The 26,964-nt window shown below is 46.1% G+C and overlaps 1 long non-coding RNA gene across 1 annotated transcript; it reads right to left on the minus strand.

Moving 5' to 3' along the window:
• Nucleotides 1–13,614: 13,614 nt before the first annotated feature.
• LOC144508031 (uncharacterized) lies at nt 13,615–18,272 on the minus strand. Its single transcript, XR_013500198.1, has 3 exons — nt 17,908–18,272; nt 15,673–15,732; nt 13,615–14,251 (listed from the first exon to the last, which is right to left on the minus strand). It is a non-coding gene; the product is annotated as an uncharacterized LOC144508031 (long non-coding RNA).
• Nucleotides 18,273–26,964: the final 8,692 nt, after the last annotated feature.

Genomic DNA, 26,964 nt, shown 5'->3' on the forward strand with positions numbered 1-26,964 from the left:
CCTGACATACTCATGATGTGGAGATGCTGTCAGAGAGTTGGTGCAGACTCAAATGGGCTGAATGGCCACCTCCTGCACTATAGGGATTCTATGGTTCAAATACAGCAATCAAACTGCACAGAACAAAATCAAGTGCGATAAATCATGTGTCTTATGCATAATTGTTGGCCAGGACAACTGCATTGTTTGTGTTGGAATAATGCCACAAAATCTTTTACATTCTGGGGAATGTAGACAGAAACCAACCTTCCATATTGCTCTGGAGTTTCAACCCAGTTTCTGTCCTCAAATCTCCGCAATGGATTTTCACAGTAACGTCATTGCAGTGTTAATGTAAGCCTACTTGTGACAATAATAAATTTAAAATTAAATGCACACACACCCTTCTGACTGGCAAATCATGAGCTGTGCAAATTCATGGATGTGGACTTTCTGGTTAATGATTACAGACTGTAGTCTCATCCACATCGAATCTGCAGCATTCTATTTTTCTATGCTTCAGAAATCTGCCGGGGTGGAAACTTGAAGAGAAGATTATGTGTGTAGTTTGTGTTTTTTGAGAAAAAGCAGTGACTGTGTCAGTTTAAAAGCAAATTACTGCGGATGCTAGAATCTGAAACCAAAACAGAATCTGCTGAAAAATCTCAGCCGGTCTGGCAGCATCTGTATGGAGAGAAAAGAGCTGACGTTTCGAATCCAGATGACCCTTTGTCAAAGCTAAAAGGTAAGAAGTTTAACAACACCAGGTTAAAGTCCAACAGGTTTATTTGGTAGCAAAAGGTGTGGCTTTTGCTACCAAATAAACCTGTTGGACTTTAACCTGGTGTTGTTAAACTTCTTACTGTGTTTACCCCAGTCCAACGCCGGCATCTCCACATCAAAGCTAAAAGGCACAGAAAGTGGGAGATATTTATACTGCAGGGTGAAGGAATTAAAGATGAGACATAGCTACAAAAACTAGGGGAAAGGTTGCTAATGACAGTCCATAGAGAGAATAAAAGCTGTGAATGGCCAAATGGCAGAGAAGCTGAAATCAGAGGGTAAGCTATGACAGATGAAGATATTGTGGGGAGGGGGGGGGGGGGGGAATGGGAGAGAGAGAGAGATAAAATGGAGGGGGAGGGGAAGTAAAGGGATAAAATAGAGGGAAAGAGTGAGGGGGGAAGAAAAATAAAGAATGACTCATATTTCATTCCCTCACCCTGCAGTATAAATTTCTCTCACTTTCTACGTCTTTTAGTTTTGACAAAGCGTCATCTAGACTCGAAACATCAGCTCTTTTCTCTCCTTACAGGTGCTGCCAGAGCTGCTGAGATTTTCCAGCATTTTCTCTTTTGGTTTGTGACAGTTTATACTGCGTGGGGTTTAATGTCAGTGGATGCAAACTCTACAACTCAGCCCCCTGGGCTTCTGCCAAGAGAAAGTGGGCAGAATTTCAGCTTAAATCATTCACTTGCAGAGAGCGTTGTTCCAGCTCGATTTCTAATTCACTCACATGAGGCAGAACCGTGAAAAACAAAAATTTACTGTGAACGTTTAAACTCACTTAGACACAAGGAAAGAGACAAGAAACAAAGATAGGCATACAAACTTCAAACCGTGCACCATTCCTCCGGGATTTCTCCCGAAGTTGCGGATCTGAAATAAACATTCTTCCCCGTGAAAACTACACAAAAAATAAGACTCCGAAATAAAACACTGTCTCTGAGACGGAGAGAATCATTCCTGCAATAAAGACCCATTTGATCAGCGCTCTTACCTCAGAAAGAAGAAAGGCGAGAATCATCTCTCCCCCGTACAGGGGGAGAGGCCCGCAGTGAAAAGGAACAAACAACCCAGAGAACAGCGTCTTATAGCCCACTCTCTGTCAATCACCCGGAGCTGGGAAACTCCCTGCTCCATGTACACGCCCTGACTCGCTGAATGTGTTGAAATCTGTTAAAGTGGAAAAACAAACAACTTGCATTTATATAGCGCCTTTAATGTAGCAAAATGTAGCATCTAGCAATGCTGGGTTCCAATGACTGGCCACCAAGCACTGAAAACGGCAGTTTATGCAGGGCATGCGGCCACTCTGCCCGCGTTCCAAGGAGAACACCCAACATGTGACGCTTTTAGTAGCCGCGTCTTCATGGCATGGACTAATATATCAGAGTATATCTCTCTTCCTTATGTTATCTATTACTTATAGAAATTGAGGGGTTATTTTAACCCTGGTAACATCTCTTCCCCCACCCCTATTATCCCCACCAACCTGGTGAGAAGCCAGTTATTGTTTATTGTTACATATCAGCCACTTTAATGAAAGTAAAATCGGGGATGGTGTAAAGCGAATGGTCAGTGTATCAGGATATGAATGTGAAAACTACTTTATAATATGATGATGGGACATCCAGAAAGTATAAAACAATGCTTGTTTAAACCATGTTTAAATGTTTCTTTGATTGTCCTTGAATCTTCCCACCACATTTGCCATCCTCTCTTGCCACAACAGTGTGGCGCGCCGCACCCTTTGGGAACCACTGCGAATGCTTCAAGCATAGCAGGAGTGAAGGGGATCTAGATTTATTTCTGGGGAATGAAGTAGGGCACATGGTGTGAGTTGCAGAGAAGAACATCTGGCTAATAGTGATCATAATGTAATTAGGTTTAATTATCAGAAGTAGTGTCAATGGACTTTTGTTTACTTAAGTTCTCCTGAGATTTCAGATTAGAGTGATAAACAGGGTCATGTGACATTGTGGTTTACGTGCAGTCCTGGATTTTCTGAAGGTGGGAAACAGGTTTTTTACAGAAAGGATTTGGAGGTTGGCTGTTCTGGTTGAAATTAGGAGAGTTTTGCAGGCTTCTGAAAGCTCCATAGCTCTCTGAAAACCCTAAACCCTCATTATAGCAAGAATATTTGTGATTACTAACTATATTTACAGTGGGTTCTAAGTTTATAACAAGAATGTTGCTTAGTTGGAACTGAAATGGTGATAACTTAGAACTTAGAGTTGTTGGGGTCTAGTCTGGCTTCATAATAAACTGTGGGATTCTGATCCAGGTCCCTACCAGTATTTACAATGAAAGTCAATCTCCAGGATTAGAATTCAGCGTTCAATTTTTTGGACTTTGTTCCCTGAAATCCTGGTGCATGTATGCACAAAGTGTATGAAAAATGACAGTTTCTTACTCCAAAAACCACGTGGTTGACTTTCACATGAGTATATATGGTAGTTAGAGAAAAGGACAAAGAAATTTAAGGTGAAACTAAGCCACTAGGAGAGGGGTAATTTCAGTGATTTGAGAAGGGAATCAGCACGAGTGAGTTGGTAAAGATTGATGAAGAAAATGATGAACAATGCTATTTTCGAGGAGTAACTTTTGGAGAAATGGAGGAGATATTTTAACCTTGGTCACATTTCCCCTCGCCCCTATTATCCCCACCAATCTGGCGAGAAGCCAGTGTGAGCCAGTTGGCTGGTATTGTTACATATCAGCCACTTTAATGGAGGATGGTAAAATGGAGGATGGTGCAAAGTGAGTGGTCCGTGGATCAGAATGTGACACAATCAACTCTCCACTCTTTCAGCAGAACGCAGCCGGCAGATTTAGCTGATGGGAATGTTTGAAAAGTTGTTTACGGAGCAGTGCAGTCTGCAGAATGGGCGGAGACTTGCAGCCAATCCGGACCCAATGCCAGATACAGAGAAAAGAGGAAGTGAGAGAAAATGAACTTCCTTATTGAGTGGGCCTCAGCTACCATTCCATCACACTCTGCAATAAAATGATTTGTCTGCTGAGATTTTGTGCTCATGGAGTAAAGTATGTCTGATCGGAAGAATGAATTATTCTTCAGGAGTGAAACACCGGACCAGTCTTGTCCACCATTCGCCTGGAAGGCCTCATTTCAATGTTCTTCTCACTCACAGCTTCAAGACTCTTGCTCACCCTCACAATTGTGTGTGTGTATTTGTGTGAGGGTGAATGAGAACCCTAAGGCTGCGAGGGACTCAGATACAGATACACTCTCTCTCCCTTCTCTCCCTTCTCTCTCACACACGCACATATACACACTCCCCCTTCTCTCACATGTACCGATTCCTCACCCCACACAGTCATTCTCTCCCACACACTCACACTATCTCTCACACTCACATTCTCCCTCTCCACACATGCTACACACTCGCCTCCCTCTCACACACTCACACATTCCCTTCCTTCCACACACTCACACTCTCCCTTCTCTCTCAAACACACAAATTCTCTCTCACACCGAATTAGGCCCACTCTCACCCTGAGTTTTTGTGGCCCCTCTACTAACATGGATCAGGCCAGGCCCTGCTCTCTCTTTCAGCCCCCCTGGGCCCTGTTCTGTCCTTCGTCCCTTCCTGTGCTGCGCTCCCGCTCCTTGGGCCCTCTAGGGCTGCATTTCACTCGCAGAGGGAGGTTATTTAGCCGCCAGGCCGGAGTCAGTCCTTTGAAGGAGCTTTCCAATTCACTCCATGTTCCCCTGCTCTTACTTGTAATCCTGTAATTGTTTCCTTCAAGTATCTGTATGCATTTATCTTTTGAAAGTTGCTATTAAATGTACTTTTGCCATCCTTTCATGCAGTGTATTCCAGATTCTAACTCTCTGCATAAAGCCCCTTTGAATCTCCACCTTCCTTCCTTATCTCATTAAAGACCTTCATAAAATGCACCCCTGACCCTCATCCGCACGTGATTGGATCGACATTCATTTTTGCCTGAATGATTTTTGGAAGTTTTTCAGCATTAAAGTCTCTACAACTGATGCAAATTGTTGTTGTAGGGGAGCCATTCATCCATTAGGAGAAACCGTAGACCAGTGAAACACTGGAAAGCAGCCATGTGATCAGTTCCCAGCAGCAGACATGAGACCAGGACATGACAGCAACTTCAGGAGAGGATGATTAATATTTTGAATATTAATTCTCAAGCTGTGAGTATAAAGGCTGGTGGTATTGCCAATCCTCATTACCCTTTGAAAGTGTCTTTGTGAACCATCGAAATTACATCTGCTCCACAGCACGTAAAGAGACCATTCGGCCCAACGCATTTATGTTTGACACGAGCACCTCCCACCCTCTTTCTCAAACCCTTTCTACCACAGACATATATTCAGCTTGTCTGTGAATAAAACGATGTAATTGGCCTCAATACCTTGTTTGCTATGTTACAGGTGCTATATGGACAGAAGTTGTTTTGTATTTCATTCCACATTTTTAACCATTCCCTGAAGGAAGAATTCCCTCTTGGATTAATTAGCGACTCTCACATATCTATAACCTCTCATTTTGGTTTCCCCCGCAAGTGGAAACATTTTCTCTATGTCTTTTTTCTTTATTTTTTCATGGGATGAGTGTCGTTGGCAAGGCCAGCATTTGTTGCCCATCCCTAATTGCCCTTGAACTGCGTGCCGTCGCTCTCCTCATCTGAGTCATTCATCTGAATTGTAAAAAGTTGAGGCCCCAGCACAGACCCCTGTGGGACTCCACTTGTCACATCCTGCCAATCAAAAAAAAAGCCATTCCTCCATACTCCTTGTTTTCTGCCAAACAGCCGATCTTTTATCGAGGCGAATATGTTATGCCCTGCACCATTGATGCGCGACAATCAAGCACGTGGAACAAGGCTTCAGTATTGAAGGCTTTTATTGTCAAACAATGGAACTAACTAACACGAATACACCAGTTCAGACTGAAGGGGTCCTGCCGGAGCAGAGGGTCTTATACCTCTCCTCCGGAGGCGGGGCCCCACCGGGATGTGCCATAATAACCTTTACAACAGGTAAACACCCTAACCCAACAACATTGTACAACCCCCACAGTGACAACACCCTAACCCAACAGTAACATAAGAACAACCCCCAGTGGTAACCAACGATGGTTCACCACATTCACCCCTCCTTTAAAAACAAAGGCCGGCGGGGTGCAAAAAACAGGTCATATGTACAAAATTCACAAGTCCAGACGGTCTGGAGGACCGCACCGTCGCTGTGATCTCCTCAACACCGGTTGCGAAACCGGAGCAGGTGCTTGCGGTGGCGTTCTCTCCAAAACAGCGTCCGGCTGTCCCCTCAAGGACTCCCGGGCCGGTTGGCCCTGGTGAGGCGATGGTGCAGGGGATCCTGGAACCTTCGGTGGTGGCGCCGATCTCCGAGTCTCAGGCAAGCTGTACATGGGAGTATAACTGTTATGCACTGGTCCCGGTGCTGACCGCGCCACGTCTGGGGAAGAAATGAGTAGTAGGGGATTCGTGACAAGGGGTATGGGAGCGACAGGAGTTGCTACGTCCCCTGCGGGCGCCAGGTCTTGAATGGAGACAGTGTCCTCTCGCCCGTCAGGATATGCCACATAGGCATACTGAGGGTTGGCGTGGAGGAGTTGGACCGGTTCGACCAAGGGGTCGGACCTGCGAGCCCTCACATGTCGCCGCAGAAGGACGGGTCCTGGGTACGTCAACCAGGCTGGTAATGAGATCCCCGAGGACGACTTCCGAGGGAATGAGAACATCCTCTCGTGGGGAGTAGCATTGGTTGCCGTACACAGGAGGGAGCGGATAGAATGGAGCGCATTTGGAAGGACCTCCTGCCAACGGGAGACTGGAAGGCCCCTGGATTTCAGTGCCAGTAGGACAGCCTTCCAGACTGTAGCATTCTCCCTTTCCACCTGTCCGTTACCCCTAGGGTTGTAGCTCGTGGTTCTACTAGAGGCAATCCCGAATGAGAGCAGGAATTGCCTCAAGTCGTTGCTCATGAACGACGAGCCCCTGTCGCTATGAATGTAGCAGGGGTACCCGAACAGGGTAAAAAGCTCACTGAATGCCTTAATGACGGTGGCAGTCGACGTGTCCGCACAGGGGACAACAAACGGGAACTGGGAGTACTCGTCTATTATGTTGAGGAAATAGACGTTCCGGTCCGTTGAGGGAAGGGGGCCCTTAAAATCCACACTCAGCCTCTCAAAAGGGCGAGTGGCCTTGACCAATTGTGCCCGGTCTGGTCGATAAAAGTGCGGTTTGCATTCTGCGCAAATCCGACAGCTTCTCGTCACTGACCTGACATCCTCCACCGAGTAGGGCAGGTTGCGGGCTTTGACGAAATGGTAGAGTCGGGTGACTCCAGGATGACACAGGTCATTGTGGAGGGCCTTCAAGCGGTCCTCCTGCATGATGGCGCATGTTCCGCGCGAGAGGGCATCCGAGGGCTCATTGAGCTTCCCTGGACGATACATAATATCGTAATTATAGGTGGAGAGCTCAATTCTCCACCGCAAGATCTTATCGTTCTTGATCTTGCCCCTCTGCGTGTTACTGAACATAAACGCCACGGATCGTTGATCCGTGATCAGAGTGAACCGCTTCCCCGCCAGGTAATGGCGCCAGTGTCTGACTGCCTCCACAATGGCCTGAGCCTCCTTCTCCACCGCTGAGTGCCGAATTTCGGGGCCTTGAAGGGTGCGGGAAAAGAACGCGACGGGCCTGCCTGCCTGGTTTAGTGTGGCGGCTAGGGCGAAATCAGATGCATCACTCTCCACCTGGAAAGGGATGGATTCATCCACCGCGTGCATCGTGGCTTTCAAAATGTCGCTTTTCAAAGCCTTGAAGGCCAATTGGGCCTCCGGCGTAAGTGGGAAGGTCGTGGACTTGATGAGCGGACGAGCTTTGTCCGCGTAGTTGGGGACCCACTGCGCATAGTACGAAAAGAACCCGAGGCATCTCCTCAGTGCTTTCGTGCTAGCGGGCAAGGGAAGTTCAGTAAGGGGGCGCATACGGTCTGGATCAGGGCCAATGACCCCGTTTTCCACCACGTATCCAAGGATGGCTAACCTGCGCATACGGAATATGCACTTCTCCCTGTTATAGGTCAGATTCAGGCGAGATGCAGTGCGCAGAAAGTGTTGGAGATTCGTGTCATGGTCCTGCTGGTCATGGCCGCACATGGTGACGTTATCCAGGTACGGGAAGGTAGCCCGCAACCCGTTCTGGTCCACCATTCGGTCCATAGCACGCTGGAAGACCGAGACCCCATTGGTGACACCAAATGGAACCCTGAGGAAATGGTATAGACGACCATCCGCCTCAAAAGCCGTATATTGTCGGTCCTCTGGGCGGATGGGGAGTTGATGGTAGGCGGACTTAAGGTCTATGGTAGAGAACACTCGGTACTGCGCAATCTGATTGACCATATCAGAAATGCGCGGGAGAGGATACGCATCCAGCTGCGTATAACGGTTAATGGTCTGACTGTAGTCGATGACCATCCGAGGTTTGTTCCCGCTTTTGACTACCACGACCTGCGCTCTCCACGGACTAGCACTGTGCTGTATGATCCCTTCCTTGAGGAGCCGCTGAACCTCAGATCTAATAAAGATCCGGTCTTCAGCGCTGTAACGCCTACTCTTAGTAGCGATGGGCTTGCAGCCTGGTACCAGATTCTTAAATAGGGATGGTGTAGTGATTTTCAGAGTGGAAAGATTGCATGCGGGGCGCTTTGGGCAATTTGGAGGCTGCGGCTGATTCCCTACTGCCAGTGAAGGGAGTGGCCCACCGTACTGTAGGATCACACTCTTCATGTGGACCATAAAATTTAGTCCGAGGAGAATTGGCGCACAAAGGTGAGGTAACACAAGGAGCCTATATTGCTTGTAAATTGTGCCCTGTACCTCTAGAGTTACCATACATCGTCCTTGGATCGGTACAGACCGGGACCGTGATGCCATGGAAATTGTCTGCTTGGCAGGTAGAACCCGGAGTCCACACCTTTTAGCAGTGTCAGGGTGTATGAAACTCTCGGTGCTCCCACTGTCAAACAGACAATTCACAGTACGACCATTTACCTTGATATCCATCATTGAATTCTCAAGCCTGTGGTGCTTAGTCTGGTCCAGGGAGATCGACGCCACCGTTGGCCCCTGGGCGTCACTGCATGCCGCCGATGTTGATGCTGAGGACCCCTGCTGGTCGCTCCTAGTCGTCGTGGACCATGATGGCCGCCCCCATGAATCGCACGTGGGCGAGGGCGCCAAACGCAGCGACTCCTGGTGGTCTTCCTCCTCCTCCGTCAGCCACGATGGCGCCGTCCTGGATTCGCACGTGGTCGGACCTCATGGGTACTGCGACGCCGAAGGAGATTGTCTCCGCTCTGGAGGGTTACAAGCTGCACTGCCGTTTTTGGACTTCGACCTGCAAACTTTACCGTAGTGGCCTTTTTTACCGCACTGGCTGCAGATTGCCGTTCTTGCCGGACACTGTTGCCGTGGATGCTTGGCCCCACCGCAAAAATAGCATCGCTGGCCGCCTGGAGCTGCCGCCGTCGTCGGATCGATCTGGGAGCGCGAGTTTGCGGGGCGAGGAGGGATTTGAGCTTGCTCTTGCCACGTTGACTCCACGTGGTCCTCGGGGTACAGCGCCAAGCTTTTCGACACCGCTTCCAGCATCTCAGCCATCTCCATCGCTTGGGTCAAGTCGAGGTTCCCTTTTTCCAGTAATTTAAGCCGGATGTACGAGGACCCTACCCCTGCTACGAACGCGTCTCGGGCGAGGTCGTACATGTATTGTTCGGCTGATACGTCATTACAATTGCAACCCCTGGCAAGCTGCAGGAGCTCATTGGCGTAGTCCTCCATGGTTTCGCCCGACTGCCGACGTCGTGTAGCGAGGAGGTAACGAGCGTGTATCTCGTTGGGTGGTTTCGTGTATCGTTTCTTCAAGAGCTCGACGGCCCTCAGGTAAGTGGTAGCCGCACGAATCGCGAGATAAATCATGTCGCTTACCCTTGTGTGGAGGACTTGGAGTTTGTCGCTGTCTGTAGTAATAGCTACAGAGGCAGCCAGGTAGTCTTCGAAACACTTCCACCAGTGGTCGAAGGTGTTAGCGGCACCGACCGCACGTGGGTCCAACGCCAGACGATCTGGTTTCAAGATCTGTTCCATACTCTTTTTTTTTACAGCTGAGAGTTTTCTGTTTGACAATAAAATTGATGCGCGACAATCAAGCACGTGGAACAAGGCTTCAGTATTGAAGGCTTTTATTGTCAAACAATGGAACTAACTAACACGAATACACCAGTTCAGACTGAAGGGGTCCTGCCGGAGCAGAGGGTCTTATACCTCTCCTCCGGAGGCGGGGCCCCACCGGGATGTGCCATAATAACCTTTACAACAGGTAAACACCCTAACCCAACAACATTGTACAACCCCCACAGTGACAACACCCTAACCCAACAGTAACATAAGAACAACCCCCAGTGGTAACCAACGATGGTTCACCACAACCATAAACTGTTATCGTTCCCGATAACTTTTGACGTGGTATCTTATCAAATGTTGCTGTATATTTGGGGAATTATTGTGTATAGTGTGACTCTTTCAAGAGGATGGTCATGTTGCTGGGCCATTTCAGAGGGCAGTTAAGAGTCAACCACATTGTTCTAGGTCTGGAGTCACAAGTAGGCCAGACCAGGTAAGGATGGCAGATCTCCTTCCCTACAGGACAATAGAGAACCAGATGGATTTTTACAACAATCGATGATAGGTGTGACATGGTCACTATTACTGAGACAAGCTTTATATTGTAGATATATTAAATGAACTGCCGTGGTGGGATTTGAACCCATGTCCCTAGAGCATTAACTTGGGCCTCTGGATTACCAGCCCATCAACATTACCACTGTGCCACCATCTAACTTATCAAACCATTTTGTTACCTTAAAGATATTTACCTGGCCACCTCTCTTTTCTAGAGAAAGGATCCCAGGCTGTTCAACCAATCATAGAATCCCTACAATGCAGAAAGGAGGCCATTCAGCCTGTTGAGTCTGCATTGAATCTCTCTGACAGAATACCTTACCTAGGCTCTTTTCCCCACTTTATCCATGCAACTGTGGCTAATCCCCCTAACCTACTCATCTTGGGACACTAAGAAGCAATTTAGCATGCACCTAATCCACATATCTTTGGACTGTGGGAGGAAATCAGAGCACCCGGAGGAAACCCATGTAGACACGGGGAGAAGGGGGAGAACAAGTCTGACAGGTATATCCTCTCAGTTCTATTATCAATCTTTATGAAGCTTTTCTACACATTTACCAATGTTTCTATACCCCTTATTATAATATGGTGAAAAGAACTACTCACAATATTCCACAGTAAGAAGTCTCACATTACCGGTTAAAGTCCAACAGGTTTATTTGGAATCTTGAGCTTTCAGAGTGCTGCTCTTTCATCAGGTGAGTGGAATGGTAGGTTTCACAAACAGGACTTATATAGACAAAGACACAATTGCAAGATAATGGTTGAATGCGGGTCTTTACAGGTAATCAAGTCTTTACAGACATTGTGAGTGGAGAGAGGGATAATCGCAGGTTAAAGATGTATAAATTGTTTCAAGCCAGGACAGTTAGTAGGATTTCGCAAGCCTAGGCCAAATGGTGGGGGTTACATGTAGTGTGATATGAACCCAAAATGCCAGTTGAGGCCGTCCTCATGTGTGCGGAACTTGGCTTGCCGTGTTTGTGAAACCTAGCTCTCCACTCACCTAATGAAGGGGCAGTGATCCAAAAGCTCATGATTCCAAATAAACCTGTTGGACTTTAACCTGGTGTTGTGAGACTGCCACCCCAGTTCAACTCTGGCATCTCCACATCACAATATTCCAAGTGTGGCCTAACCAAAATTTGATACAAGTTGGACATAACTTTGTTGCTTTTCAATTCTATCCCTCTAGAAAATATCCCCAGTGCTTGCTCCCCCTTTTTTAATGTTTGTATTGATGTGTGACATTACATTACGGCACAGTGGTTAGCACTGCTGCCTCACAGCGTCAGGGATCCAGGTTCAAATCCCAGCTTGGGTCGCTGTCTGTGCGGAGTTTGCACGTTCTCCCCGTGTATGCATGGGTTTCCTCTGGGTGCTCCGGTTTCCTCCCACAGTCTGAAAAACGTGCTGGTTAGGTGCATTGGCCATGCTAAATTCTCCCTTAGTGTGCCTGAACAGGCGCCGGAGTGTGGCGGCTTGGGGATTTTCACAGTAACTTCTTTGCAGCATTAATGTAAGCCTACTTGTGACACCAATAAATAAACTTTAAACATTAAGTGAATTGTGAATGCGTAATATAAGATCACTCTGTTTCTTTCTCCACAGATGCTGCTAGATCTGCTAAGATTTTTCAGCATTTTCTGTTATTTCAGATTTCCAGTTTCTGCTGTTTTTTGCTTTTATTTCCCTTACTTCATTTACCCTGTTTCCTCATATTATTTGAGCAGTATGTGGTCTTGATATATTTCATTGCAAAATGCAGTACTTCTTACCTGTCTACGTTGCAAATCCATTTGTCAATCACTGTATTAAATTCTGTGGAATTTTATTACAAACTTCCTAGTTGTACACTCCACAACTTAATGCCATCTGCAGATTTTGAAATTATACTTACAATTCTGAGTTCAAATCATTATAGTGAATAATGACGATCCCTATGGAACACCATGCCCCGACAATATGTTCAGTTTTTCAGTTGGCTTCAGTCCATTTTGATGACTAACCATACCCTGATCTTATAGAATCCCTACAGTGCAGAAGGAGGCCATTCGGTCCATTGAGCCTGCACTGACAACCATCCCACCCAGGCCCTATCCATGTATATTCACCCTTTTAGTCCCTCTGACACTAAGGGGCAATTTAGCATGGCCTATCAACCTAACCCGCACATCTTCAGTCTGTGTGAGTAAACCGGAGCACCCGGAGGAAACCCACGCAGACACGGGGAGAACATACAAACTCCAGTCAGTGATTCTAGGCCAGAATCTAAACGGGTCCCTGATGCTGTGAGGCAGCAGTGTTAACCATCGTGCCATCCTGCCTTTTTGAGGTTCTTTGGAAATCCAAACTTATTGCCCTTTTTTTTTCAATATTTTCGTCCTGTAAGGTTGGTTGAGTAGGAATAGCCCTTTTGAAAGCTACTCTTATTATATTGCTGGTTTCAGAGCAGGTTGTTGGATTTTGATTCACCTGAAGCCTCCTCTATGAGATGGAAGCTCTTAATAAAACCATTTATTTTTCAGCTTTGTAGATTCAAAGCATCAACCAGACAGGGAAAGCCCTGAGGGGAGAGAGAGCTGTATGAATTGTAATAAAGTTAACCCAGCATGAAGAAGATGTGCGCTCAACTGAGTTCTCGCTTCTGTTCTTTTATGTCTGTAATAACGACTTGGCTATCTCTTGCCTAGTTTCTTTTGGGCGGCATGGTGGCACAGTGGTTAGCAGTGCTGTCTCTCAGCGCCAGGGACTCAGGTTCAATTCCCAGGATTTTCACAGTAACTTCATTGCAGTGTTAATGTAAGCCTACTTGTGACACTAATAAATAAACTAAAACCTTAACCTTTTCAGTGTGTTTGGAAAGGGCGCTCCACCAAGACGTTAAATAGGTTATTCAGAGATTACGATCAAGTGGTGATGAGGAAATGGCCAATTATCTGTCGAGGTCAGAGTGGCGAGTGACTTGGAGGGCAACATGGATGCGATGATTTGGAAAAAGCTATGGGAAGATTGTATTTTTGATGAATGCACACATTACTAGAAATAGACGATTATATTGGAAACAGAAAAGTGACAATTTATATTCATTCCAGATTTTACAATTTTTATTAGAAGTTTTGTTTAGACAGAAAATATGCGGACAGTTTGGTGAAATATTGCATGCAAGGGGGATTTGTTTTTTCCCTGCTGAATCCCCTCTGCCAATTTCAGCTAACCACTAATGCAGACAACGTGGGGGGGGGTACTTGTTTTTTTTGACCCCCCCGACCTCCCTTCTGAGCTGACCAAACAACTTTATCCAAAGAAAACAAATAAAAAGAATATTAAAATACTTGTTTCATTTGTATAGGCATTAATTTCTTTGTTTTTGCTCATTGAATTATAAGTTGCATTGTAGGTCGCACTGTATGTTGTATGGTAGGTCTCATTTGTATGTTACATAGTATTTAGGTTGTCTTGTAGATTTTATCATAGCGTTATCGTAGGTTGCATCGTAGCGTATTGTAGGTTGCATCGTAATCGTAAGTTCTTGCTGCTTCAGCCCTCTTCATGCCACCAAAGCCAAATAATCCGGCAATTTTTCATTGCCTTGAATTATTCAGCTTCAATGGCTTCACTTTCCAGATAGATACATTCATCACTGTTCTGCTCACTAATGCATTAGTGCACTAGTGCCCCTGCTTTGGGCGCAGGAATTCTCCTCTCCTCTCCTCCTGCCAAGGAATCACATCAATATCAAGGAATGAGAAAATGCCACTCAGCTCATTAAACTTGCTCTTCCACAGACCATGGACAAACTAGTGCATCATGAGGACAGGTCCTACATCAAAACGTCCTGATGCTTAAAACACAAGTAATGTATTCATCCCAAAATCTCAACCACTTAACCTTGGCCCACTCCCTTCCACATTTGTTCACTGCCTCTGTCAGCAAAGACACTGATATATCCTTCGGACTGTTTGATCATTTTAGTCTGCACCTATTCTCAAAATCACCGAATTTATACATAACCAGTTCCAATAGTTTCTGGTTTCATTCCTAACCGATACATACTATCCCTAATCTCATTTTTAACCAACCCTTATTATTTCTAATCTCATTCTTGACCAATCGTTGAAGAATCTACTTTTATTTGTAAACAGTCCCAATTTTCTAATCTCATTCCTCACTGGATATTTCTAACAACTGTCAGGAACGTGATAACCTTCAAAGACCACAGTAAGAAGTCTCTCAACACCAGGTTGAAGTCCAACAGGTTTATGTGGAATCATGAGCTTTCAGAGCACTGCTCCATTAGGTAATGAAGGGGCAGCGCTCTGAAAGCTCGTGATTCTAAATAAACCTGTAGGACTTTAATCTGGTGTTGAGAGACTTCTTACTGTGCCCACCCCAGTCTGATGCCGGCATTTCCACATCATGGCTTCAAATTTACCACGAATCTAGTTTCAATTCCTCCCATCCGGGTCACACCGCTTAGCCGTACCATCCCATCCTGCCCCAGCTGCACAAACTGCAACATCTGGTAAAACTTTTGGTTTTCTCAGACTGTATTTAGTTTCCTGCCAGATATTAATAGAGATCCTTATCATTAAAAAACACAGCCTTGAAGAAAGCATGCAGAATAATTTGGGTTTTGAATTACAAACTAAAGTGGGGTAAGGGGAGATCTGTCAATGTGACAGAGGGAAAGTACATTCTGTGAGGATTGAGAAAGTTGTACAAATCCTGAGGATCTGGAACTCATTCCCAATAACTCCTCATGTTGATTTAATCACACAGACATCCCACTGTCTCTCACCCTTTATGATAAAGTATCTTCAAAGTTATCGGTTAAATAATAAATGCCAATGATTTTGCATGATTGTGTAAGAGCCTTCACAACTGTGCTGTTACTTTCAGCTATTTGTGTATGTACCTGCCCAGGTCACCCTGTTCCTGCACCCTCTTTAACATTGCCCCATTTCGTACATATTACCTCTGCACAACTCTCCTACCAAAATGAATCACTTCTGGAAATCGAGGACCTTTTCCAAATTACAAAGGTTAAAATTATATAGATAATAACTCCTCCAACCCTCAGAATAATCTATTACTCACACTGCAGACCCAGCTAGGTTGTAATGAAAGTACTCACCATAGAACTACAAAATTTAACTACTGCAAGCGAGAAATTCTGGGTCACCGACTGGCATCCCTGGGGAAAGAGAAGATACAAAAATGGATAAGATGAAGCTAGTCAGTGATAGGTAGAAAGACTTTCTTTCATATAGCACCTTTCACAAAATGACTTCACTCAGAGAGTGGTGAACCTTTGGAATTCTCGACTACAGAAGGGTGTGGAGGCAAAATCACTGAATATATTTAAGAAGGAAATAGATTTCTAGATACTCTGGACGTCAATGGGTATGGGGAGAGAGTGGGAGTACGGTTTTGAGATAGAGGATTAGCTATGAATATATCGTGTGGCACAGCAGGTTCAAAGGGTTGAATGGCTGACTCTTGTTCCTATTTTCAATGTTACAATGGGGGGAATCTTTGGGCCCACTAACTCCAATCAGGAATCGCGATGGCCCGGAGCATTGGAAGTCACCAGGAAAGCGGGTTTTATGCTGGGTGCCAAACCCGCTGTGACCCTCCCAGGCTGCACTGCCGGCCCCGATTGGGTTCCCACCCGCGATGCATTTTCAAACCCACACATTTAAATGTAATTAGCAGGCTTGCACCCGGAGTCAAATGGCCCTTTTTATTCCCCCGCCTCCCCAGCGGGATCTGCAGTGGCAGGTTTTCGAACAGGTCCTCACAAGCAATGACCTGGTGTGTTGGACCCCGAGGGTCGAGGAAGCGCCACCAACCCCTCAGCAATGAGAAGTATCCAAACACCCCACCCCTCACATCATGCAGGCTTGAGGTCTATCCGACTCAGCCACCCACTCAGCTCCCGCCTCCCACCCCACTCAGCCCCCCCTCGCCTCTCCTATCCCTACTCAGGCACCCCACCCTAAAAGACCCCTACCTATCCCCCCATTCGCCCTCAGATCCTCCACTCAGACTTCCTTTAGGCCACGTACTTTGGCAGTGCCAACAGTGCACAGCCCCTGGCACCCTGGTCTGACACGTTGAGCCCTGTGGGGGCTCAAGGAGGTAGGTCCAGTGGCCGTTTGCCCCTCGGCTGCTGTGAGGCTGCAGAGGAAGGGTTCCTTAGAGTTGATTTCTGAGGGCGTGCAACCAATATTTCTGGATGGGACCACCCAGGCTGCAATGTTATAGACTGCATGACCTAGACTACTGGGAGATTTATATTTCAGTGGTTTATTATTCTGCTGGAACAGTAATGAGACAATTACTTTGGGCTGTAGTTTGTTTGCAGATGAACTTCAAATCTTTCTGGGGTTTCTATCAAAGGGCGAAAGTCTGTGGAATTTGAGGTCAATCATTAATTTGTCAATAATGCCATTGCTACAGTGGCCTCATCTCTGCTCACACTCAGTAACATGGCACAACAACCCGGTGGACAACGAGACAAAGGCAAAATGTTACAGATATCTGAAATAAAACCAGGAAATGCTGGAAATAGTGAGGTCAGCCAAAAGCAATTTCATTGTTTAGACTGTTTAGTAAACTTGGAAAGGCGAGATAAACGGAGAGATACTTAAAGGGACAGAAGGAGAAGAGAGAGGCAGAGAAATTCAGAGAAAGAGACAAAGATAGGGAGGCAGAGAGAGACAGACTGACAGAATGAGAAAGACGGAGAGACGGGAAACGGAGTGAGACAGACGTGTGGCAGGGAAGATAGAGTGAGAAGTGGGATTTTATGGCCTCGCTCGTCCCAAAACCGTAAAATCCCGCCTGAGGTCAACGGAACTTCCCCTTGTCCGCCCCACGCCCGCTCCGATTCCAGTGGCGGGCGGTGTGAGAAAAAAGACTGGGAGAGAGACCCTGATGTTCAAAGAGAATTATTGAGTTAAGAATATCTAGTGACATTGGACAAAGCTGGATCATTGACATTCTAACTGGATGATGGAACAGCCTTAAAACAACAAATATTCCAACTGGATTTCATTGTAATCTGAGAGAGAGAGACAAGTGGGAAAAATAGCGAGATATAACAGCAAGTCCAGATAAATTGTGCCCGTGCCTATTTACACAATTTCCCCAGGGCTTTTGTCAAAATTGGAATTGTGAAAATCAGCCTTTCCCCCCGCCCCGTGGAAACTACACGGGAAATAACTGAGAAACAGACCAGTGACTGAGAGATAGAGGCAGTAAAAAGTCTCACAACACCAGGTTAAACGCTGGCATCGCCACATCATGAGAGATAGAGGGACAGAGAAACTCCAGTAGTAAGGAGCCGGTTGGTCAGCGCTCTTACCTCAGAAAGAAGAAAGAAAGGCGAGAATGATCTCCCCCCCCCTTACAGGGGGAGACGCCCGCAGTGAAAAGGAACAAACAACCCAGAGAACAGCGTTTTATAGCCCACTCTCTGTCAATCACCCGGAGCTGAGAAACTCCCTGCTCCACGTACACGCCCTGAGTCGCTGAATGTGCTGAAATCTGTTAAAGTGGAACAACAAAGGCATGCATTTATATAGCGCCTTTATTGTAGCAAAATGTAGCATCTAGCAATGCTGGGTTCCAATGACTGGCCACCTAGCACTGAAAGCAACAACAGTTTATGCAGTGTCCTGAGCAACTCTTACGTGCGGCCATTCTGCCCGCACTCCCGGGAGAACTCCCACACACCCAACATATCACACCTCGTCACATGGCCACTCGGCCCACAGCACCAATTCACCTCACAGGAGCGGAGATCTTTACAGAGAGAATTCCAGAGCTTATTAAAAAAGTATGTTGTGGGATGTGAGCATGGCTGGCAAGGGCATAATTTCTTGCCTCTACCTAATTGCCCTCAAGAAGCGGGTGCTAAGCCACTACCTGAAGGTCCAGCAGTCAGTGATAGAGCAATAAAACTCAGGCATGCACAAGGGAGAAGAAGTGGAGAAACATTGGAGGATTGTTGAATTGGAGGAGATTATAGAGATAGAGTAGGGCAATGCCATGGGCAAACAGTATATCAGAACTTGTGCCTTTCTTACTTATGTTATTTCTTACATACAGAAATTGAGGAGATATTTTAACCTTGGTCACATCTCCCCTTACCCCTATTATCCCCACCAATCTGACGAGGAGCCAGTTGGCTGGTATTGTTACATATCAGCCACTTTAAGGAGGATGGTAAAATGGAGGATGGTGCAAAGCGAGTGGTCCGTGGATCAGAATGTGACACAATCAACTCTCCACTCTTTCAGCAGAACGCAGCCGGCAGATTTAGCTGATGGGAATGTTTGAAAAGTTGTTTACGGAGCAGTGCAGTCTGCAGAATGGGCGGAGACTTGCAGCCAATCCGGACCCAATGCCAGAAACAGAGAAAAGAGGAAGTGAGAGAAAATGAACTTCCTTATTGAATGGGCCTCAGCTACCATTCCATCACACTCTGCAATAAAATGATTTGTCTGCTAAGATTTTGTGCTCATGGAGTAAAGTATGTCTGATCGGAAGAATGAATTATTCTTCAGGAGTGAAACACCGGACCAGTCTTGTCCACCATTCGCCTGGAAGGCCTCATTTCAATGTTCTTCTCACTCACAGCTTCAAGACTCTTGCTCACCCTCACAATTGTGTGTGTGTCTGTATTTGTGTGAGGGTGAATGAGAACCCTAAGGCTGCGAGGGAGTCAGATACAGATACACTCTCTCTCCCTTCTCTCTCACACACGCACATATACACACTCCCCCTTATCTCACATGTACAGATTCCTCCTATTGCACAAACACAAACTGACACTCCCCTTCTCTCTCACACAGACATTCTCCCCTCTCAGCCTCTCTCCCAGACATGCACACTCTCCCATCTCTCTCTCACACACTTACACACACTCTCCCTCACCCCACACAGTCATTCTCTCCCACACACTCACACTCTCTCACACTCACATTCTCCCTCTCCACACATGCTACACACTCGCCTCCCTCTCACACTCACACATTCCCTTCCTTCCACACACTCACACTCTCCTTTCTCTCTCAAACACACAAATTCTCTCTCACACTGAATTAGGCCCACTCTCACCCTGAGTTTTTGTGGCCCCTCTACTAACATGGATCAGGCCAGGCCCTGCTCTCTCTTTCAGCCCTCCTGGGCCCTGTTCTGTCCTTCGTCCCTTCCTGTGCTGCGCTCCCGCTCCTTGGGCCCTCTAGGGCTGCATTTCACTCGCAGGGGGAGGTTATTTAGCCGCCAGGCCGGAGTCAGTCCTTTGAAGGAGCTTTCCAATTCACTCCATGTTCCCCTGCTCTTACTTGTAATCCTGTAATTGTTTCCTTCAAGTATCTGTATGCATTTATCTTTTGAAAGTTGCTATTAAATGTACTTTTGCCATCCTTTCATGCAGTGTATTCCAGATTCTAACTCTCTGCATAAAGCTCCTTTGAATCTCCACCTTCCTTCCTTATCTCATTAAAGACCTTCATAAACTGCACCCCTGACCCTCATCCCCACGTGATTGGATCGACATTCATTTTTGCCTGAATGATTTTTGTAAGTTTTTCAGCATTAAAGTCTCTACAACTGATGCAAATTGTTGTTGTAGAGGAGCCATTCATCCATTAGGAGAAACCATTGACCAGTGAAACACTGGACAGCAGCCATGTGATCAGTTCCCAGCAGCAGATATGAGACCAGGACATGACAGCAACTTCAGGAGAGGATGATTAATATTTTGAATATTAATTCTCAAGCTGTGAGTATAAAGGCTGGTGGTATTGCCAATCCAGATATAGGGGAACGGGGAAGTGAGAGCAAATGAACTTCCTTATTGAGTGGGCCTCAGCTACCATTCCATCACACTCTGCAATAAAATGATTTGTCTGCTGACATTTTTTGCTCATGGAGTAAAGTATGTCTGATCGGAAGAATGAATTATTCTTCAGGAGTGAAACACCGGACCAGTCTTGTCCAACCTTCACCTGGAAGACCTCATTTCAATGTTCTTCTCACTCACGAGGCTGATGAGCAATTTTGAGAAAGATAAAGTTTGACACAACATTAAACATCAATTTTTACAAAGCTGAGATATGAAAAGAAGCAACATGTCGAGCAAAAAAGTCAAATTAGAAATTGATTTTTAAAAACTAATTTTTGAAAATTAAAATGACCATTAGTGTGCGAGGGTGTGAAAGTGCGTGCCTAATTCACTCCCAGTCTCAGGGTGCTGACTCTCTCACTCTCACATGCTGTGTGTGTGTGTGTGTGTGGGCGGTGGAAGGGGATGGCGCTGAGGGTGAATGCTAATCCTGAGACTGGGAGGAAACCAGATACACATACACACTCTCCCCTCTCTCACACACACACATGCTCTCTCTCTCCCTCCAACACACATTCTTCTCTATCTTACGCACACCCACGCTCTCCCCTTTCACTCTCACACACACACATCCACACTCTCCTCTCTCTATCCCTCACACACACTCTCTCCCACACTCTTTTACAAATACACACACACACTCTCCTCTCTGTCTCACACCCACACTCTTATCTCTCTATCCCACACACACACACACATACTCCCACACACACTTTTACAAATACACACACATACACTCTCTTCTCTCTCACACCCACACTCTCATCTGTCTATCCCTCACACATGCACACACACACACTCTCTCTTCCACACACACTCTTTTTCAAATACGTACACACACGCACTTTCCTCTCTCTCTCTCACCCACACTCTTATCTCTCTATCCGTCACACACACACACACACACTCTACCTTTCTCCCACACACACTCATTTACAAATATACACACACACTCTCTCTCTTCTCTCTCACACCCACACTCTTATCCCTCTATCACCCACACTCTCTCTCTCCCACACACTTTTTTTTACAAATACACACACACTCTCTTCTCTCTCTCACGCACCCACACTCTTATCTCTCTATCCCTCACACACACGCACACACACACACTCTATCTCTCTCTTTCCCACACACACTCTTTTACAAATACACACACACACTCTTTTACAAACACACACACACACTCATTCTCTCTCTCTCTCACACCCACACTCTCCTCTCTCTATCCCGCACACACACATTCTCTCTCTCTCCCACACTCTCTTTTACAGATACACACACACACTCTCACTCTCTTTCCTCTCTCTCTCACACCCACACTCTGCTCTCTCTATCCCCCCGCCCCCACACACACACATGCTTTCTCTCTCTCTCCCACACACACTCATTTACAAATACACATACACACACACACACTGTCTCTCAAACACACACGCACTCCCCCTCTCACACTCCAATGGGTCCATTCTCTCGCTGGGTCCTTGTGCTCCCTCCCCCTTCCTGCCAGGCCACTCTCTCTTCTCTGCCCCTTTGGACCCCATTCACAGGCCCTGCTTTACCTCTGGGTCCTCCCAGGACCAGTATTCAGTCTGGGTCCTTCCGGGCCCCGCTATCATCTTGAGCCCTCCCAGCCACAGTCTGGCCTTGAGTTCCCCCAGCCTTGCCTCAGGCTTTATGCTCTTTCACGACCACCCCACAAAGACCTCCGGACCCCCAGCCTCATCACTAAATTTACCATCTTGCTCTGAGGCAGAGAACTGAAATTTAAAAAATTTACTTTTCCACTGCTCGTTCAATCACAGGCCCGTTCCTTTCTGTAATTGCAGTAAATGCAGGGAGAAACCATTCAAATCAGCACAATAAATATCATTGTATGTCCAACAATCTTCACTGAGTCGAATGCTGAGACATTGTGGGCCATATTGTGGCAATGAGCTTTGCATCATCAATGGAGATGGGAGAGGTTCCAGAGGATTGGAGGATTGCGGATATTGTTTCTTTATTCAAGAAAGGGAGTAGAGATAGCTCTGGAAATTATAGACCAGTGAGTCTAACCTCAGTGGTTGGTAAGTTGATGGAGAAGATCCTGAGAGGCAGGATTTATGAACATTTGGAGAGGTATAATATGATTAAGAATAGCCAGCATGGCTTTGTCTAAGGCAGATCATGCCTTATGAGCCTGATTGAATTTTTTGAGGATGTGACTAAACACATTGATGAAGGAAGAGCAGTAGATGTAGTAGATATGGATTTCAGCAAGGCATTTGATAAGGTGCCCCATGCAAGGCTTATTGAGAAAGTGAGGGGTCATGGGATCCAAGGGGACACTGCTTTGTGGATCCAGAACTGGCTTGCCCACAGAAGGCAAAGAGCGGTTATAGATGGGTCATATTCTGCGTGGAGGTCGGTCACCAGTGGAGTGCCCCAGGGATCTGTTCTGGGACCCTTACTCTTTGTGATTTTTATAAATGACCTGGATGAGGAAGTGGAGGGATGGGTTGGTAAGTTTGCTGATGACACAAAGGTTGGAGGTGTTGTGGATAGTGTGGAGGGATGTCAGAAGTTGCTGCGAGACATTGATAGGATGCAAGACTGGGTGGAGAAGTGGCAGATGAAGTTCAACCCAGATAAGTGTGAGGTGGTTCATTTTGGCAGGTCAAATAGGATAGCGGAATATAATATTAATGGTAGGACTCTTGGCAGAGTGGAAGATCAGAAGGATCTTGGGGTCCGAGTTCATAGGACGCTCAAAGCAGCTGTGCAGGTTGAGGCTGTGGTTAAGAAGGCGTATGGTGTACTGGCCTTCATCAATCGAGGAATTGAGTTTAGGAGTCGTGAGATAATGTTGCAGATATATAAGACCCTGGTCAGACCACACTTGGAGCACTGTGCTCAGTTCTGGTCACCTCATTACAGGAAGGATGTGGAAGCCACAGAAAGGGTGCAGAGGAGATTTACAAGGATGTTGCCTGGGTTGGGGTCATGCCTTATGAGGATAGGTTGAGTGAGCTCGGCCTTTTCTCCTTGGAGAGACGAAAGATGAGGGGTGACCTGATAGAGGTGTATAAGATGTTGAGAGGTATTGATTGAGTGGACAGTCAGAGGCTTTTTCCCAGGGCTGAATGGTTGCCACAAGAGGACACAGGTTTAAGGTGCTGGGGAATAGGTACAGAGGAGATGTCAGGGGTAGGTTTTTCACCGAGGGTGGTGCGTGCGTGGAATGGGTTGCCAGCAACGGTGGTGGAGGCGGATTCAATAGGGTCTTTTCAGAGACTTTTAGATAAGTACATGGAACTTAGTAAGATAGAGGGTTATAGGTAAGCCTAGTAATCGCTAAGGTAGGGACATGTTCGGCACAACTTTGTGGGCTGAAGGGCCTGTATTGTGCTGTAGTTTTTCTATGTTTCTATGTTTCTATACTCCGGACCACCAGTTGGACAAGTCTGTACTTGGTGGGGATTCAACAACTGAATCTATTTGGTTAGAATTAAGGAACAGAAAATGACCTGTTGGAGGCAGGGTTTTTGCTAAGGACCCCCAAGAAATGAGGAGCAAATCTCAGGGCAAATTTCAGAAATTAAAGTAATAGAGCATTACAGTAATAGCGGGTTGGCATGGTGGCACAGTGGTTAGCACTGCTGCCTCACAGTGCCAGGGACCTGGGTTCGAACACTGGCTTGGGTTGCTGTCTGTGTGAAGTTTGCATGTTCTCCCTGTGTCTGCGTGGGTTTCCTTCGGGTGCTCTGGTTTCCACCCACATTCTGAAAGACGTGCTGGTTAGGTGCATTGACACAGATATGTCCCGGCGTGTGGCGACCAGGGGATTTTCACATTAACTTCATTGCAGTGTTAATGTAAGCCTTACTTGTGACGAATAAATAATTAGTCAGGGAGTTCAATTACCCTCATATAGGGCAGGTCTGTTCAGCCATTCCTGCCGGCGGGATCTTCCGGTCCCTGGGTTCCCCGGTGGCAGAGGGTGCGGACAACTGGAAACCCGTTCACAGTGGCGAGACTGGAAGATCCGGCTGTCGGCCAATGGCCGGTGTTCTCTGCCTCCACTAAACACGCCGTGAGGGTGTGGGGAAATCCTGCAAGACAAGTGGAGAATTCCTAAAATGCGTGCAGAACAATTTCCTTAATCAGAATGTTTCAAGCCTAGCAGGAGTGAAGCAGGTCTGGATTTATTTCTGGGGAATGAAATAGGGTACATGGTGTGAGTTGCAGAGGAAGAACATCTGGCTAATTGTGATCATAATGTAATTAGGTTTAAATTATCCTGTAGACTCATTTCAAAGTCAGATTTTTGGAGGCCAAAGGTAAAGGGGCTGATGTTTACGGGGGTAAAGTTCTCAATGAATTGATTTACTTGCTTGACTTGTGCCCAAGAGAAATCCAAGAAAGACCATCGCAATGGAATAACGTAGAAATCCACAAGACTGAAGAATTCACATTAATCATTATTGACATCTTTATTAAAGTTAAAGTTTTATTTATTAGTCACAAATAAGGCTTACATTAACACCGCAATGAAGATATTGTGAAATTCCCCTAGTGATCTTCAATCACTTTAAATATTTGAATAACTAAAAACGAAACTCATATGTATAAATGTTTGAAACATATACTTCCTGATTCTCACTTTCATTAGTCTTTATGAACTTACAATGAAAGTGAATCATTAATGTCTCCAGGATTAGAATTTCATGCTCAATGTTTTGGACCTTGTTCCCTAAAAGTAAAATGGAGGATGGTGCAAAGCGAGTGGTCAGTGGAACAGAATGTGACACAATCGACTCCCCACTCTTTCAGCAAAATGCAGCCGGCAGATTTAGCTGATGGGAATGTTTGAAAAGTTGTTTACGGAGCAGTGCAGTCTGCAGAATGGGCGGAGGCTTGCAGCCAATCCGGACCCAATGCCAGACACAGAGGAATGGGGAAGTGAGAGAAAATGAACTTCCTTATTGAGTGGGCCTCAGCTACTATTCCATCACACTCTGCAATAAAATGATTTGTCTGCTGAGATTTTGTGCTCATGGAGTAAAGTATGTCTGATCGGAAGAATGAATTATTCTTCAGGAGTGAAACACTGGACCAGTCTTGTCCACCCTTCACCTGGGAGGCCTCATTTCAATATTCTCACTCACGGGCAATTTTCGGAGAGGTGAGGTTTGGCAGAACATTAAGCATCAATTTTTAAAATGTCTGCTATGAGAACTTGTTGAGCAAAAGAAAAAGTCAAAGCAATAAATTGATTACATTTTACCCATTTGAAAATATTATGATGACCGTTAGAGTGTGAGTGCATGTTTGATTCACTCACAGTCTGAAAATGCTCACTCACTCATCCTTTCATTAAGTGTGGGGGTGGCGGGTGGGAGGTGGGGGGGGGGGGGGGGGGGAGGGTGTGGGGGGTGGTGTTGTGAGGGTGAATGAGAACCCTGAGACTGGGAGGGAATCAGATACACCCACACTCTTTCTTCCTTCTCTCTCTTTCACACACATACACTCTTTCTTCTACACAATCCTCCTTCTATCACATGCACACATACTCACCCTCCCATCTCTCACACACACAAACATTCTCCCCTCTCACCATCAGAAATACACACCCTCTCACCTCTCACACACACAAACACATTCTCTCCTCTCACCCTCAGACATACTCACCCTCCCATCTCTCACACACACAAACACATCCTACCCCACTCTCCCACACACAGACTCACACTCTCTCCGCTCTTCGTCTCACAAACTCCTCCTGTTTCTCTGACATACACATGCTCGGCAAAGCAGCCAGCATAATTAAGGACCCGACGCACCCCGGACATTCTCTCTTCCACCTTCCTCCTTCGGGAAAAAGATACAAAAGTCTGAGGTCATGTATCAACCGACTCAAGAACAGCTTCTTCCCTGCTGCCATCAGACTTTTGAATGGACTTATCTTGCATTTAGTTGACTTTTCTCTACACCCTAGCTATGATTGTAACACTACATTCTTGCACTCTCTCGTTTCCTTCTCCATGAACGGTATGTTTTGTCTGCATATCGCTCAAGAAACAATACTTTTCACTGTATGTTAATACTTGTGACAATAATAAATCAAATCAAATCAAAACTTACAAAACTCTCTCCTACACTCACTCTCTCCCATACACACTCACACTCTTTTACAACAAATACACACACTCTCCCCTCCCAAACACTCACAAACTCCCCCTCATGCTCCATTGGGTTCACTCCCACCTGGGCCTATGGGACACCTTTCCTGACCTGCTCTCCCCGGGCCCTCCTGGGCTGCACTCCCCTCGCAGAAGGAGGTTATTTAGCCATCAGGCCGGAGTCAGTCCTTTGAAGGAGCTTTCCAATTCACTACATATTCCACCGCTCTTACCTTGTAATCCTGTAATTGTTTCCTTCAAGTATCTGTATGCATTTATCTTCTAAAAGTTGCTATTAAATATGCTTTTACCATCCTTTCATCCAGATCCTAACTCTCTGTATAAA

This window comes from Mustelus asterias, chromosome 19 (genome assembly GCF_964213995.1).
Source record: "Mustelus asterias chromosome 19, sMusAst1.hap1.1, whole genome shotgun sequence".
NCBI classification, from domain to species: domain Eukaryota; kingdom Metazoa; phylum Chordata; class Chondrichthyes; order Carcharhiniformes; family Triakidae; genus Mustelus; species Mustelus asterias.